The sequence below is a fragment of the Crocuta crocuta genome, unplaced genomic scaffold (genome assembly GCF_008692635.1).
Source record: "Crocuta crocuta isolate KB4526 unplaced genomic scaffold, BGI_CrCroc_1.0 scaffold20, whole genome shotgun sequence".
NCBI lineage: Eukaryota > Metazoa > Chordata > Mammalia > Carnivora > Hyaenidae > Crocuta > Crocuta crocuta.
The window spans coordinates 1,067,089-1,081,260 of NW_027527932.1; the positions used below are offsets into that span (position 1 = coordinate 1,067,089).

The 14,172-nt window shown below is 39.2% G+C and overlaps 1 protein-coding gene across 5 annotated transcripts in view; it reads right to left on the reverse strand.

Annotated features, from left to right (window-relative positions):
- Positions 1-77, reverse strand: part of SGK3 (serum/glucocorticoid regulated kinase family member 3) — a 119,261-nt gene extending 119,184 nt beyond the window's left edge. For all 5 annotated transcript variants that reach the window (XM_077751791.1, XM_077751788.1, XM_077751790.1 and 2 more), the window contains exon 1: positions 30-77. The gene's annotated coding sequence lies outside the window, so the exon portion shown is untranslated. The remainder of the gene's footprint in view (positions 1-29) is intronic.
- Between the last annotated feature and the right edge of the window lie 14,095 nt (positions 78-14,172).

The window sequence follows — 14,172 nt, forward strand, 5'->3', positions numbered from 1 at the left end:
TCCAGCAACATACAAAAAGGATTATATACCTTGACCAAATGTGATTCATCCCAGGGATGAAAAGTTGGATTAACATCTGAAAAACAATAAAATGTAATACTGTATTAACAAAATAAAGGACAGAAACTACACAATCATCTAAACAGAGACAGAAAAGGCACTTGAAAAATCTAACACTGTTTAATGACAAAAACCCTGCAAACTAAGAACAGAATTTCCTCAAGCTAATAAAGTGCATCTACAAAAACCCCACAGCTAGCATCACCTGTAATGAAAAACCACTGGATGTTCTTCTCTTGATATAAGGAATAAGTCAAGGATATCAGCTCTCTTCATTTATGTTCCGTGTTGTACTGGAGGTTCTAGCCATACCAGTCAGGCAAGAAAATATTTATAAAAAGTATTCAGATTGATAAGGAAGAAGTAAAACTATGCAGTACAGATAATATAATCTTATATATAGAAAATTCTAATGAATCCACCAAAAAACTATTCAAACTAATAAGCTCAGCAAGATTAAAGAATACAAGGTCAATAATTAAAAATCAATTGTGCTAACATAACACTATGTCAATTATACCTCAATAAAAAATTAATTGTATTTCTATATAATAGCAATGAGCAAACATAAAATGAATTAAGAAAACAATTTCATTTATAACAGTATCAAGAAGAATAAAATATTTAGGAATATATTTTAACATAGGAAGAAGATTTATACACTGAAAACTACAAAACATTGTTGAAAAATTATGGAAGATCTTAATAAATGGAAAAACAAACCACGTTCATGGATGTGAACGTGAAATATCATTAAGAGGACAATACTCTCCAAATTAAGCTACAGATTCAATGAAATCCCCATCAATATCCAAGTTGTCATATTTTGATAAATTGACAAGGTGATCCTTTTTTTTTTAAATTTTTAACGTTTATTTATTTTTGAGAGAGAGAAAAAAAGAACACAAGCAGGGGAGAGAGAGAGAGGGAGACATCGAATCCAAAGCAGGCTCCAGGCTCTGAGCTGTCAGTCAGCACAGAGCCCGATGTGGGGCTCGAACCCACAAACCATGAGATCATGACCTGAGCTGAGGTTAGATGCTTAACTGACTGAGCCACCCAGGTGCCCCGACAAACAGATTCTAAAATTCATATGGAAATGCAAGGGACCCAAAATAGTGCAATCTTGAAAGAAAAAGAATAAAGTTGGAGGATTCACACTTCCTGATTTTAAAACTTACCCAAAGCCACACTAAGCTAATTAAGACAAAAATGAGAGTATAGAAATATACCTTTACATTTATGGTAAATTGATTTTTTACATGGATGCCAAGATAATTCAATGGGAAAAGAATATAAACTTTTTTTATTTTCCTTAAGTATTAAGTGTAACAGACCCCAGAGTATGCTGTGGGTGGGCTTACTCAGTCCTCTTCATTTACTATCTGTGAACTCTTCTTTTTAAACTTTTCTAAGCACTTGAATTTCCTCAGTATCTTTCTTACTATCTTTGCCCAGCATATAAATGCCTCGGATAATAGAATAATAAGAATTGAGACCAAAAATGTTCTTTCATTTTTACTTGGGAGCTCATCCATAACTGCCAGGACACATGGTATACTTACATTAGCTAACATCCCTCAAAGATTAGCATGATAGATTGTACCTGCTCTACCTCCAGATTTATATAGGTGGTTGCTGATGATCACTTTAAGGGATTTTAGACAACAGCATGACAACAGCATTTGTTAGAGTTGGCAAAGTTCACCGGGCATAGGTTGCTAATGGTAGGAGTTTGATACTTCTGCACATACCAATATAAGACATTTCAAAACCTGCGGGTTCAGGATTTAACCCATTCAGTAATTAAATTTAGAACTTTAAACCCTTTTTTATTCAGCAAGAAATATGTGATATTTAAAACATTTTCAGTCAGCTTTCTTCTTGAAGTCAGGCACCAATTACTATATTAAAACAATGTAATCTCAGAATAACAAAGTAAAACTGAAAAGCCGGTTCCCTAACTCATTAAACTACTACCTCAACAGCAGATGGTAATCTGAGTTATCTGTAAATCAATTCTGCCTGTTCTTTCAGATGAGGGGTTTGAGCAGAGTCAGCCTTTACCCCCTCCTCAAAGGCACAGGAAATTTCGTGGTAAATCCGGGTAGATGTCTTCAGATCAGCTCTGCCCTGTTTTACCTACATATAGCTACCTTCAAAACTTCACTGAGCCTCAATTTGATCATCTGTAAAATAAAACGATTCACCTGCTCCCCAGAGTTATTCTAAGCATTTAATAAAATAACATCTTAAAGCACCCAACACGTGGTAGATACTCAACAAATATTAGTTCCTTTCCTTTTGATCTCCACAAAGTAAAATACAGTTCACAAATGACAAAAACTACCAAAAAAAAAAAATCCTGATGAAGGAAACTATTTGGCTTAGAGTGTACTGAAAACAGCAGAATTATCTAAATACTAAGAGTAAATCACACTTTATTTTCTACAAGCATCAAACTCATATAATCTTAAGTAGGTAAATTATAACCATGATGATAAGACACAAGATAGCATGGGGGAAGAATCAACTAATCTTGCACTAATTATGTTAGTATTGTCTAACAGTTTTATTAGGAAACAATGGAGCATCCAGTTGGCAGAATTTCAGTTAAATGATTCAGCGAATAAGCCAACAATAACTTAAGATTTGGCTGCCTCTGCAGTATCAGGACTTCCAAGGGAAGGCTTCATAATGAATCTTAGCCACCACACTTGAGTGAGCAGAAGGGAACAGGTCAAGTTGCCCGCAAAATACTATTAGTCCTTTGAGACTAGACTACACAAGGATTCTTTAAAAAAAGACGTAAAAGAACAACTTTTTTGAGAGGGACAAATCAAAAAACAGACTCTTAATTATAGAGAACTGATGGTTACCAGAGAGGAAGTGGGTAGGTAGAAGGATGGTTGAAGAGGTGATGGGGATTAAGGAGGGCACTTGTGATCAGCACCGTGACGTATGAAGTGTTCAATTACTCCACTGTACACCTGAAACTAATATTATGCCGTATATTAACTGGAATTAAAAATTTTTAAATAAATGAGAAATATAAAATTGCATTATTGGACATATGGAAAAGGGAAAACTGAAAAGGATAGATCTATTTTCCGTAAGTCAGGAAATCCAGAAACATGATTTATTTATTTAAATTTAAAGTAGGCTCCACGCTCAGCATGGAGCCCAATGCCAGGCCTGAACTCACGACCCTGAGATCAAGACATAAGTCCAGGGGCACCTGGGAGGCTCAGTTGATTTCACAGTTTGTGAGTTCAAGCCCCACATTGGGCTCTGTGCAGGCAGCTCAGAACCTGGAGCCAGCCTCGGATTCTGTGTCTCCCTCTCTCTCTGCCCCTCCCCTGCTCATGCTCTCTCTTCTCTCTCCTTCTCCCTCTCTCTTTCTCTTTCTCTTTCAAAAATAAACATTTAAAAAAAAAGCCCCAAGCTGAGATCAAGAGTCAGACACTTAGCTGACTGAGCCACCCAGGTATCCCCCACTGACAGGATTTTAAAAACAATTTTTATAATGGGCTATATATTCACACGGTTCAAACAAGACTATACAAAAGATAGACAGTGAAAAGTGGGCTTCCCATCCCTGTCCCTACCCACACAGCTCTCATCACCCAATCCCAACTTGATAAACAGTGTTAATTTCTTAAGTAGCCTTCCAGACTCTGTCTATCCTTAGACAAGCAAAGCAAAACTATATTCTTATTCTTTCCTCGTTTTTCTACACAAAAGTGGCAATTTATCCACACCTTCTGCATTTCAAAGGCAAATTTTTAATGTTAAGTGTCCAAAAAAGCAACAAACAAATTCAATAGCACAAGGGCTTTTGTTCACACTTGAGAGGACTTTTAAGAGGAGGAACATAAATGATGTTAATGTCAATGGGAATCAGAAATAAAGGAAATCCAAAGGAGGAAACAAAATTCCAGGAGAAAAGGGGACACAGTCTTATGAATCTCTTTAAAAATGTTCTCTGCTAAAACACACAAGTATCTTATCTTTCATTAATTAAAAAGAAATCATTCCCTTATAGACCAAAAAAAAAAAAAAATTCACCAAATACTCATGAGAAAAGAGGGGGGATAAAAGATCTCAGAAAAGAGAGCTACTTGTGTCAGAACGGATTAAAGCCAACTATGTACACAGAGAACTACAAAAATAAGCACCGTTTTTTAAAATTATAGCGAAGTCTTAATTTCAGATTGTTTACTAACTTAGTTCAAATAAGCAAATGACATAGTACTTTCATGTTTAAGCCATCATCAATTTTAGCATCAGGTTGTTTGAAAGCTGAATAAAAATGTCTTTTCACAACCTTTTTCATTAATATTTATGGAAAAAAAAATAGGCCTTTACTCTCAGCCTAGCTGTTAGGCAGCTGTTGTCTTGCTGTGGAGCTCCTCCAAACGTCTGGCCGAAGCCCTTTTACAGCTGAGCTGAAGGTGGTATACGGTCAGCTCCCGGGCCTGACCTGAGAGGCTCTCCAGGGGCAGCCTATCGTTCTTGTAACCAGTACTGCTTCTTCTGACTCCCGAGGATCAAAGGTTGATCTGTGCTTCTCACCAATGCATATCTCTGCTGATGAAAATCTGGAAGGAAAGGGTTTGGAATCTTGACATACCACTTCTCAAAGACTGCTAACCTCTAATCTAAAATAGCTTTCTTAGTCTTCCATTTACTTAAAACTAAAAGAGATTGTTTTTAAGCCAGGTATCTAGAACTAGATGTCTTTTCTGAAGGGAAGAGGGGTCTTATCTAGGAGTTAGCTTTCATAACCAAAACAGTCTGTTCAGTCCATTATATAGCTAACATCTCCAATAGGAAAAAAAAGTAGCACAAAAGAATGCTATTGCAATGATATGCCCCCCCCCAAAATTATAAGCAGTTTTCAATTTCACTATACACACCAACGCTTAAGGAAAACCAACTTATTTAGAGAAGAGGAGGTAGGTGGAGACTTCTGTGGAAGTTTTGAAAGGAATTACTGGGTATTCTCAAGGACTCTGAAGGCTGAAACCACTAGTTCTTTATAATGTCTACCTTCCCTCCCAAACTAAAAGCTTTCCTTTCCCTTATGAAAGGCTTGTTCTTAACTGTATCACCATGATTAGTATCTTTTATGCTCAAGATGAAAATGAAGAGAGTAGGATGGAAAAAGAACAGAAATTTCCCTGAAGCAAAAGCTGCAAGGAAAGGGAGGGAGGGTTTAAAAGCTACTAAACTGGGGGCGCCTGGGTGGCTCAGTCAGTTGGGCGTCCGACTTCAGCTCAGGTCATGATCTCACGGTTCGTGGGTTCAAGCCCCGCGTCGGGCTCTGTGCTGACAGCTCAGAGCCTGGAGCCTGTTTCGGATTCTGTGTCTCCCTCTCTCTCTGACCCTCCCCTGTTCATGCTGTCTCTCTCTCTCTCTCAGAAATAAAACATTAAAAAAATTAAAGCTACTAAACTGTCAGAATGGGGGGAAGGCGAGAATAAGACATACAAGGACCGTGTGGGTGAGAGCTGTGCACGTGCTCAGTGGGTAGAGAGACGTCAGCCCGGACAGATGCTGTCTGAAGAGACTGGTGGCGCTAGTATGCAACTAGGGAGTTGTATGCATAAAATTATACTAAGTCCAGTGTTACTCTGAGACAGCCTATAATAGAGTAGGATCACGGGAAACTTCAAGGTCACCTATCCCTCCCTACCACTGGTAGGCGCTTTGTTAAACCAAGTACTCCAAACCGTGTACTTATCATCTGGAGACTACTTCAAAACATCTAAAGTTCAGCTATTCTAATTTTTTTAGGCGTTTTTCTTTTAACGTTTACTTATTTTTGAGAGAGGGAGAGAGAGACAGACAGACAGACAACGTGAGTGGGGGAGGGGCAGAGAGAGAGGGAGACACAGAATCTGAATCAGGCTCCAGGCTCTAGAGCCTGATGTGGGGCTTGAACTCACGACCTGTGAGATCCTGACCTGAGTGAAGTCAGGCGCTTAATCCACTGAGCCACCCGGGTGCCCCACAGCTATTCTAATTTTTAACGGAATTTAACACTTCTCTTGGTTCAAGTCTACTACTTTCACTTCTTCTGTAGCGATCACAGTCAATTACATGTGAATATTTCAACATTTCTCTTCTTAAACATTTTCACTTTAGATGTACTTAAAATACGAATCTTGACTGATTTACGCTGATTTGGGTGGATTCATCAGTCCGTCTACATACCTTCACCTCATCTCCTTGATGAGCAATAGTATAAATTTCCATGAGTGTTATGCAGGTTTAGGGAATGGCAGGTGGCCAGGAAACTGTAAAATAACTGGTTCAAACATGCATGGAATCTATGACGCTGGTTAGCTACATAAACATGATTCTCTAACCAACAAAGCAAGCCTGTATAAGAGAAATTTTTTAAATGGCTTTGTAAATATGGATATGCACACACAGAAGTTTAGAAAGATATACTCTAAAATGCTAATAGTGATTATTAATGGATGGCGGGTTTTGGTGATTCTTATTTTCTCTTTTTTTAAATGTTTATTTATTACTAAGAGAGAGAGAGACAGAGAGAAAGAGAGAGAGCAGAGGAAGAGCAGAGACAGAGGGAGACAGGGAATCCCAAGCAGGCTCCACGATATCAGAGCAGAGCCCCATATAGGGCTCAAACTCATGAACCATGAGATCATGACCTGAGCCAAAATAACCTTAACTGACTGAGCTACCCAGGCACCCCCATTTTCTATTTTTCTTTAAAATTTTCTTGAAAAAATGTATTACTTCGGTGATTTGAATATATTTTAAAAGACACAAAAGAGGGAGCATATAAGTAATAGAACAAAAAATGGATAAATTATTAACTATGCAGCTGTCAAAATTTATATAGATCTACAGATGTCTATGATACAGTGTTAAGAAAAAAGGAACAAATTGTATAGAATGATTATCATTAAAAAAACCCTCAATGTACATTTACAGATACACAAATTAATATAAACATGGGAAAAAGTCTAGAAGGATATAAAAATGGGCAGTGGTTATCTTTGTGGGTAAGACTGAGTGGAGGGGCGCCTGGGTGGCTTAGTCGGTTAAGCGTCCGACTTTCGCTGGGGTCATGATCTCGCGTTCGTGGGTTCGAGCCCCGCGTCGGGCTCTGTGCTGACTGCCAGCTCAGAGCCTGAAGCCTGTTTCAGAGTCTGTGATTCCTTCTCTCTCTGACCCTCCCCTGCTCACGCTGTCTCTCTCTCTCTCCTAGAAATAAATAAAAACATTAAAAAAAAAAAAGATTGAGTGGAGAGGACTTATTTTTTACATAACATACTTCTCGGTTGCTTGAATTTAAGGGCATGCATATCTTTGTAAGTAAAAATATGTTTAGAAAATATACGAGATAATAATAAAATAAAAATGTGGGGGAAAGATGATGTATATAGCATTTTCTTGGGAAACTAAGGATGATTCTTATATTCTTTCTTAGCTAGTCATATATATAATATTCATGTGCATTAGATTATATAGCCTATATATTTGGTCCTATATGTATTTTTATCTGCATATATAGATGCTGAATTGGAAACCAGGTCATTTTAAGTTAATTTTAATTTATTTTCATTTTAAAAACAGGGAAGTAAACAACTAGAGTAATAAAGGTCCCTCTCATTTTTGAACTCAAGCAAACAGTTGGTCAAGTCCTAGTGAAGCGCCCCAAGCACTTGGAAGACATTTCACCCAGCAGTCTGGGGAGTGGCTAGTCCATCAAGGAGTCCAATTTTATGTATACGTGTATTGTATATGAAGTCTATTTTACCTATAGAAAAAAAATTTTAGTATTGACTGGCATAGCAAATACATCCAGAACCTGAATGGAAGCAATTAACATGAATCATGTTAATTACTATATGCTATATAAATACAATGTATTTTAATACAGTAAATATAGTAAACGGATAACCTCATCATCTCAAAGTTACAGGCATTCTCCAAAAAAAGTAAGCTTTTAAAAAGGTACAAAATCCAAGCTTTTACTCAGCAAAGGTCTATCAAATCACTCTTACTGTCAAGTTAAAAGCCACTAAATCAGCCCTCTACATTTTAATTACAGATAAATTGCAGATAATTGCAGAAAAATTCCTAACATAGCCCGAAGAAACAGCTACCTATAACGATACTTCTGCATTTGGTGGTAAAAAGGAGCTCTGCCTGCCAATATCATACAATGTCATAGATGTTTTTCATCCTTTCCAGACATTCTTTGACCCCATGTAGGTCTTCCCTATATTTATGGCCCCAGTGAGGTGCCGGCACGGACCCACCACGAGTGCACTAAATATCTTACTTCACCCACACATCTCCTCCCTTCCATCTTACGTATTATCAATCTTCTACCCTCTTCCCTTGATACCATCACCCCCCACCGTCCTTTCACTCCCCCCTCCCCCACCCGGGGAAAACAGACTTTGGTCTTGAGTAATGAAGACATGCCGACTACGAGGAGATGGCCCAGGACAGGTGTCGTAGGCCATGTGGCGGACAGGAGCGGCCCTGGGGGACAAGGGCAAGGGTACCGTACGCCGCCCCAACTCCCTTTGAAAGCCCCCGGCTCAGCTTCGTACAGGTGATAAAATTTTATTTATTGATGCTCTCAATTGGCCTTCATCATTTGATTTCCATGTTGTCTTCCTCAGCAAGACAATTAACTCAAAGTTAGTACTGAGTTAAAATTACTCTGACGTGAGGGGCGCCCGGGTGGCTTAGTCGGTTAAGCGTCCGACTTCNCACCATAGGGAATCGAATAGGTAAAGGAAAACAGAAGCAATGACTCCCTTAAAATAATGTGGGAGCTGTTCTGTCAGGAATAACATGTTACATAATTTAAGTTTCATGAATCAGCACTTTAGTTAGTAATTTACATGAATTAAAAAGAGAGAGGGAAAAAAACACATGAAGATCAGAAAAGGTAAAGTGGTTGCTGAAACAAGGCAGGTTTCAAAAGTGTTTTATTCCACCCCCACACAGAAGAATGTTGACAGGCAGATGACTCAGTCTGGCTTCATTAAGAGCTTCTTACCACCTTATATCCCTCATGGGAAAGGCCACCCCATCTCTCTTTTTTCCGTGATACCCTTTTCAATTCCTCTCGCCACCCCAGGTAATGGCCATATATTCCTCTCTAATTGAAGGTTATCTATCCGGAGGTCACATACTTTAGGATTCAGTGATTATGCTGTTAGGATATAAATAGTTGAGGGGTTTTTTGGTTGGTTTGTTTAAAAGAAAAATCCTTGGGGCGCCTGGGTAGCTCAGTCGGTTAACAGTCTGACTTTGGCTCAGGTCATGATCTCACAGTTCGTGAGTAAGAGCCCCAATCTGTGCTAGGAGCCTGCTTCAGATTCTGTGTCTCCCTCTCTCTCTCTCTGCCCCTTCCTCGCACTCTCTCTCAAAAATAAATAAACATTTAAAAACAAAATTTTTTAAGATCCTTTATACTAAAGGACTTGCAACATTTCAAAAAATTCAGTAGTAGGGGGCGCCTGGGTGGCTTAGTCAGTTAAGCACCTGACTTTCGCTCAGGTCATGATCTCGTGGTCCGTGGGTTCGAGCCCCGCCTCGGGTTCTGTGCTGACTGCCAGCTCAGAGCCTGGAGCCTATTTCAGTCTGTGACTCCCTCTCTCTCTGACCCTCCCCTGCTCATGCTGTCTCTCTCTCTCTCTCTCTCTCTCCTAGAAATAAATACATTAAAAAAAAATTCAGTAATTGTGTCAGATGCTTCAAAAAAAAAAAAGATGATACCTATGATCATTGTGTTTGAATCTGAGTAGCTTAATTGAGTTCACTAACGTTTAAAACCTGCAGTGATTTGTAGTCCTTAAAAATGACCTTAAAAGAGCAGGGAGAGATAAGGAAGCTATCACCACAAAGAATTAAGCCATATGTCTAATCTAAACTATCTCCAAATCAGAAGAAAAAAGTAAGATGTTTGAGAAGGAAAACAAATAACCAACCTATTTGCTTTTTCAAAAGCCAGAAATGAATCCAAAAAGCAGTCTCATCTCTTTTTGTAGACAAGACATTTATTGTATCAGATACTGTTTGAAATAACTGAGAGATATTGGTATAGGCCTGGAAATCTCTTAGGCACAAATCAGTTACAGTAGTTGAGAGGCATAATGTTTGGAAAGAGCAAGAAATCCGAAGTCATTTGGAGTCATTCATTCCACATTGTTTATTACACGCTGGCACATGCCAGGCTCTGTCCACACACCTGCTCCCTATTCAACCTGTCTCCAACAGCTATATACAATACTGGTTAAAGCATTTTCACATTTCTCTGCCTCAGTTTCCTTATCTGTAAAAGCAAGAATAAAAAATGGCTGCCGGGGCGCCTCAATGGCTCAGTTGGTTAAGCATCCGACTCTTAGTTTCAGCTCAGGTCATGATCTCACAGTTGGTGACTTCAAGCCCTCCAATGACTCTGTGCGGACAGTGCAGATCCTGCTTGGCACTCTCTCTCCTTCGCTCTCTGTCTCTCAAAATAAATAAATAAACTTTTTAAAGAAAAATGGCTGCCAACTTCACAAATATATCCGGAAGTACTCTATAATCCAGGAAAGTATTAGCTGTCATTTCACTGAACTAAATCCAGGGAAAGGCCACTGTCTGCTGTACCATGAATTATATCAGAGGAAAGTGAGCCTTCCTACTTCCAGGAGATACTTCATAAGCCTATTCAATAAGGCTTAGAGTCTCGTTTAATCATCTCTGGAAATTTAAATGAGAGAGAAAAGGCTACAAAGAGAGAAAGCTAGTATGACACACAGATTTTGACATCAAATTGATAATCACCAAAATGACAAAACCCATGATTCACCATTTTGGGTCTGTACCAATCTATCAGGCCAAAGACTCATTTGAAAGGGGTACTTCATTCAAGAAAAATACTCTCTCTAGATGTCTGCAAATCGCAAAATGGGCATCTACCAGGTTGACCCATCAACTCAACATTACCAAGAGCAAATGGCAATAAAATCACAGAGCATTATTTGTTATGTTGATGTGTACACACCGAAACCTATTATTTTGTAATACATCTCACTCAACTATGGTTTCGTCAACTGTCAAACAGATTATAAACAAAGCTCCTTTTGAAAACAAAATTAGGCTCAATGTGGTGGCAGTTGTAAAAAGGGGGAAGTTCTGGTCTTTGCAGAGTTAGCTAATAATGATGGACAGTATGGTGGGTGAGAAAGACCATCTTATAGGAGACAGTAGGGATCTGGCAGAGGTCGGAAAGGAAGAGGTCTGTTCCCAGAGCTCAGACTCCCTTCCCCCAGGGAGTGTAGGGTGGTGGCTTGTCTTAAAGGAGTGGTAGCCAAGTGCAGCAGAAGGCACACCCAGTCCTAAAATATGCCTGAAACTTCCTCAAATCTTTCTAGTCCTTGCAATGATATTTGGGGAACTGAAGTGTCCACAGCCTCTTCACTGCTAGAACCGCTATACTTTAATATTTTTAGTTAACAATCTGAGTTAATATTTATAAAACACTTAGAAGGAGCCCAAGCATAGAGCGAGAGCCGTTTGTGTTTGTTAAATACATAAGTCACTCCCCAGACTGGTTGGGTAAATCCTCAACCTAGAGACACAGTCGAGAATCAAAACACACAAAAGTCTAGTATTTGTAAGTAAAGATTTAGGAACGATGGTGGTCTGTGTTGACCCTTGCATCTCAAGTGTGCCTGCATCTCAAATAGATGGGCTCTTGGCGCAGAACCGAAGTTCAACTTACGGTTCAGAAATCCCCGGGCAAAATTAAATGAGGAGGAGGGACGAACGCTCCCCCCNGCGCCTCCGCGGACGGCGCGAGGCCAGAGAGTCGCGCTCTCGACGGCGCGCGTTGAGTGCCGACGCCACGGGAGCCAACGGGGCCAAACTCGCTTCAGAAGAGGGGAAGCGTGTAAACCACAGAGACGCTAGGGGCGGGAGCGCAGCGGTGTGAGGCGACAGTCGCCGACCCCAGGTCGGGGACGCCCGCGCCCTCCGCACGCCCGGGGCCTCCGCACNGCCCCAGGACTCTTTCTTATTCTTTAAATATAGAAGTTGCGTTTTAGACTTCTTTATTCGGCTCCTGTTTTCCAGGTAAGATGGGGGGGGGGTGGAGAAGGTGAGCGGAAACCCTGGGGATTACCTGCTGCAGCGGGCGTGGCTAAGGCGGTCAGGGTTTTTGAAGTAAAGTGCTTGTTGTTTGCCCCACGACACTACTGTAGTTTAATGTTTTACCAGGTATCACTTGAAAATAGACTCAATTATATAAAGATTCCCATGTCCGTATCATGTTTCGGATTTTGAGACAACCATTTTTATTTCAGACCATATCGTTCCAGAGAATATGCCATAAATCTGTGAACAAATAAACTTCCAAAGGTCCTTAGAGGAAATGGCATTTATGTGTGGCTTCCCTAAAGTCAGGGGACATTTCCTCATGTCTTAAAATAATATTCAAAAATTTAACCCACAGGTAAAGGTAAGAATATTCATTTGTAATGTCATTTAACACAGTATGGCCTCCTTCTTAGAGAAAATAAATTGGTAATCCAGAATTTTTATACATCAAAATATAATAATCCTGCAGAATTTTCCAAACTGTGATGTCAGTGGCACAAGGAAAAGGATGTAAAGTACAACAGATACAGTTCAATGCATCGCCAGGTCCTTTGTATGTTTTCACCGTGATCTACACAATAAGGCACAGAGAAGCTACAGCATTTCCTCTCTTGTAACAAAATCAACAAGAGATCAGTGTATCTCTTAATTAAAACCATATTCACATTGCTGAAAAATTTCTCAATAGGAAATTTTGTGTCAATAAACTCCAAATGGACTGACATCATTCTTGCCTTAGAGACACATACCTGTCACCATACTTCAACTTTCTTCCTTCCTCCCTCCTTCCTTTCTCTTATCTCTCTCCTTTCTTTTCTCCTTCCTTCATTTGTTCATTCGTTCATTCATTCATTCCTTCCTTCCCTCTTAAAAGACAAACTTCTGGGAACCGTTATATTTCCAGGATAAATCTCTCTCCCTGCTGTGAAGAATACACACACACGCACACGCACGCACACGCACACTTATACCACCTCCCACAACATTTTAAGACAAGAAGGTAAATAACTGTTAAGAAATTGGTTATTTTGGGTTTATAATCTGAGAACTACAATTTACTAGTTTGGTTTCTTCAGAATATGAGAGGTTATAAATGTGTTCACGAACTTAATATTAAAGGGGTTTTTCATCTAAAATTATTTTTAAAGGCACACTTTAAGGCTGATCACTTTGGTTAATCATACTCACCTATAGATATAGATCAAATCTCCATTTTCTCTTATGTTCCCAGTTTCTTTTGAAGTTTATACTGTATAAGAAAAGTTGTTGAATGTTCAGCTAAATGTCTAGCTGATATTTATGCTTTTATAAAAGGTTTCATATAAATTGGGGCACCTGGGAGGCTCAGTTGGTTAAGTGTCCAACTCTTGATTTCATCTCCGGTGAAGATCTCATGATTTGTGAGATTGAGCCCCACATTGGGCTCTGTGCTGACAGTGTAGAGCCTGCTTGGAATTCTCTCCCTCTCTCTCTCTCTCTGCCCTTCCGCCACTCTTTCTCTGTCTCTCCCTCCCCTCAAAATAATAAACTTTAAAAAATTGAAAGGTTTCATATAAATAAAATTTTAAAACAGAAAGTTTTTTCTTTAGACTACAGGTTCCAATATTTTGTTTGAAAATAGGGCTCTTCATTCAGATAGGGCAAATATTTTGTTCATCTGTTCTGTCTACAATGTAGACATTATGAGCACAAGCTTTGGCACTGAACCGACTCAGATTTAAGTTCTGTATCTGCCACTTTTTACTTTGGGCAAATTGTTTTACCTCTCTGAGCACTGGTTTCATCAGTAACATAAAAATAATAGTACTTTTCTCTCCTCAGTGAAACAGAGATAATAATAGTGTTTATCTTATAAAGTTGCCAGGAGGATCAAATGAACTTAGTACAATGCCTGGAACATAACGTCAATTGACTGCTATTGTCATCATCCTTATTATTAATTAGCTCTAACAAAGATATAAAAAT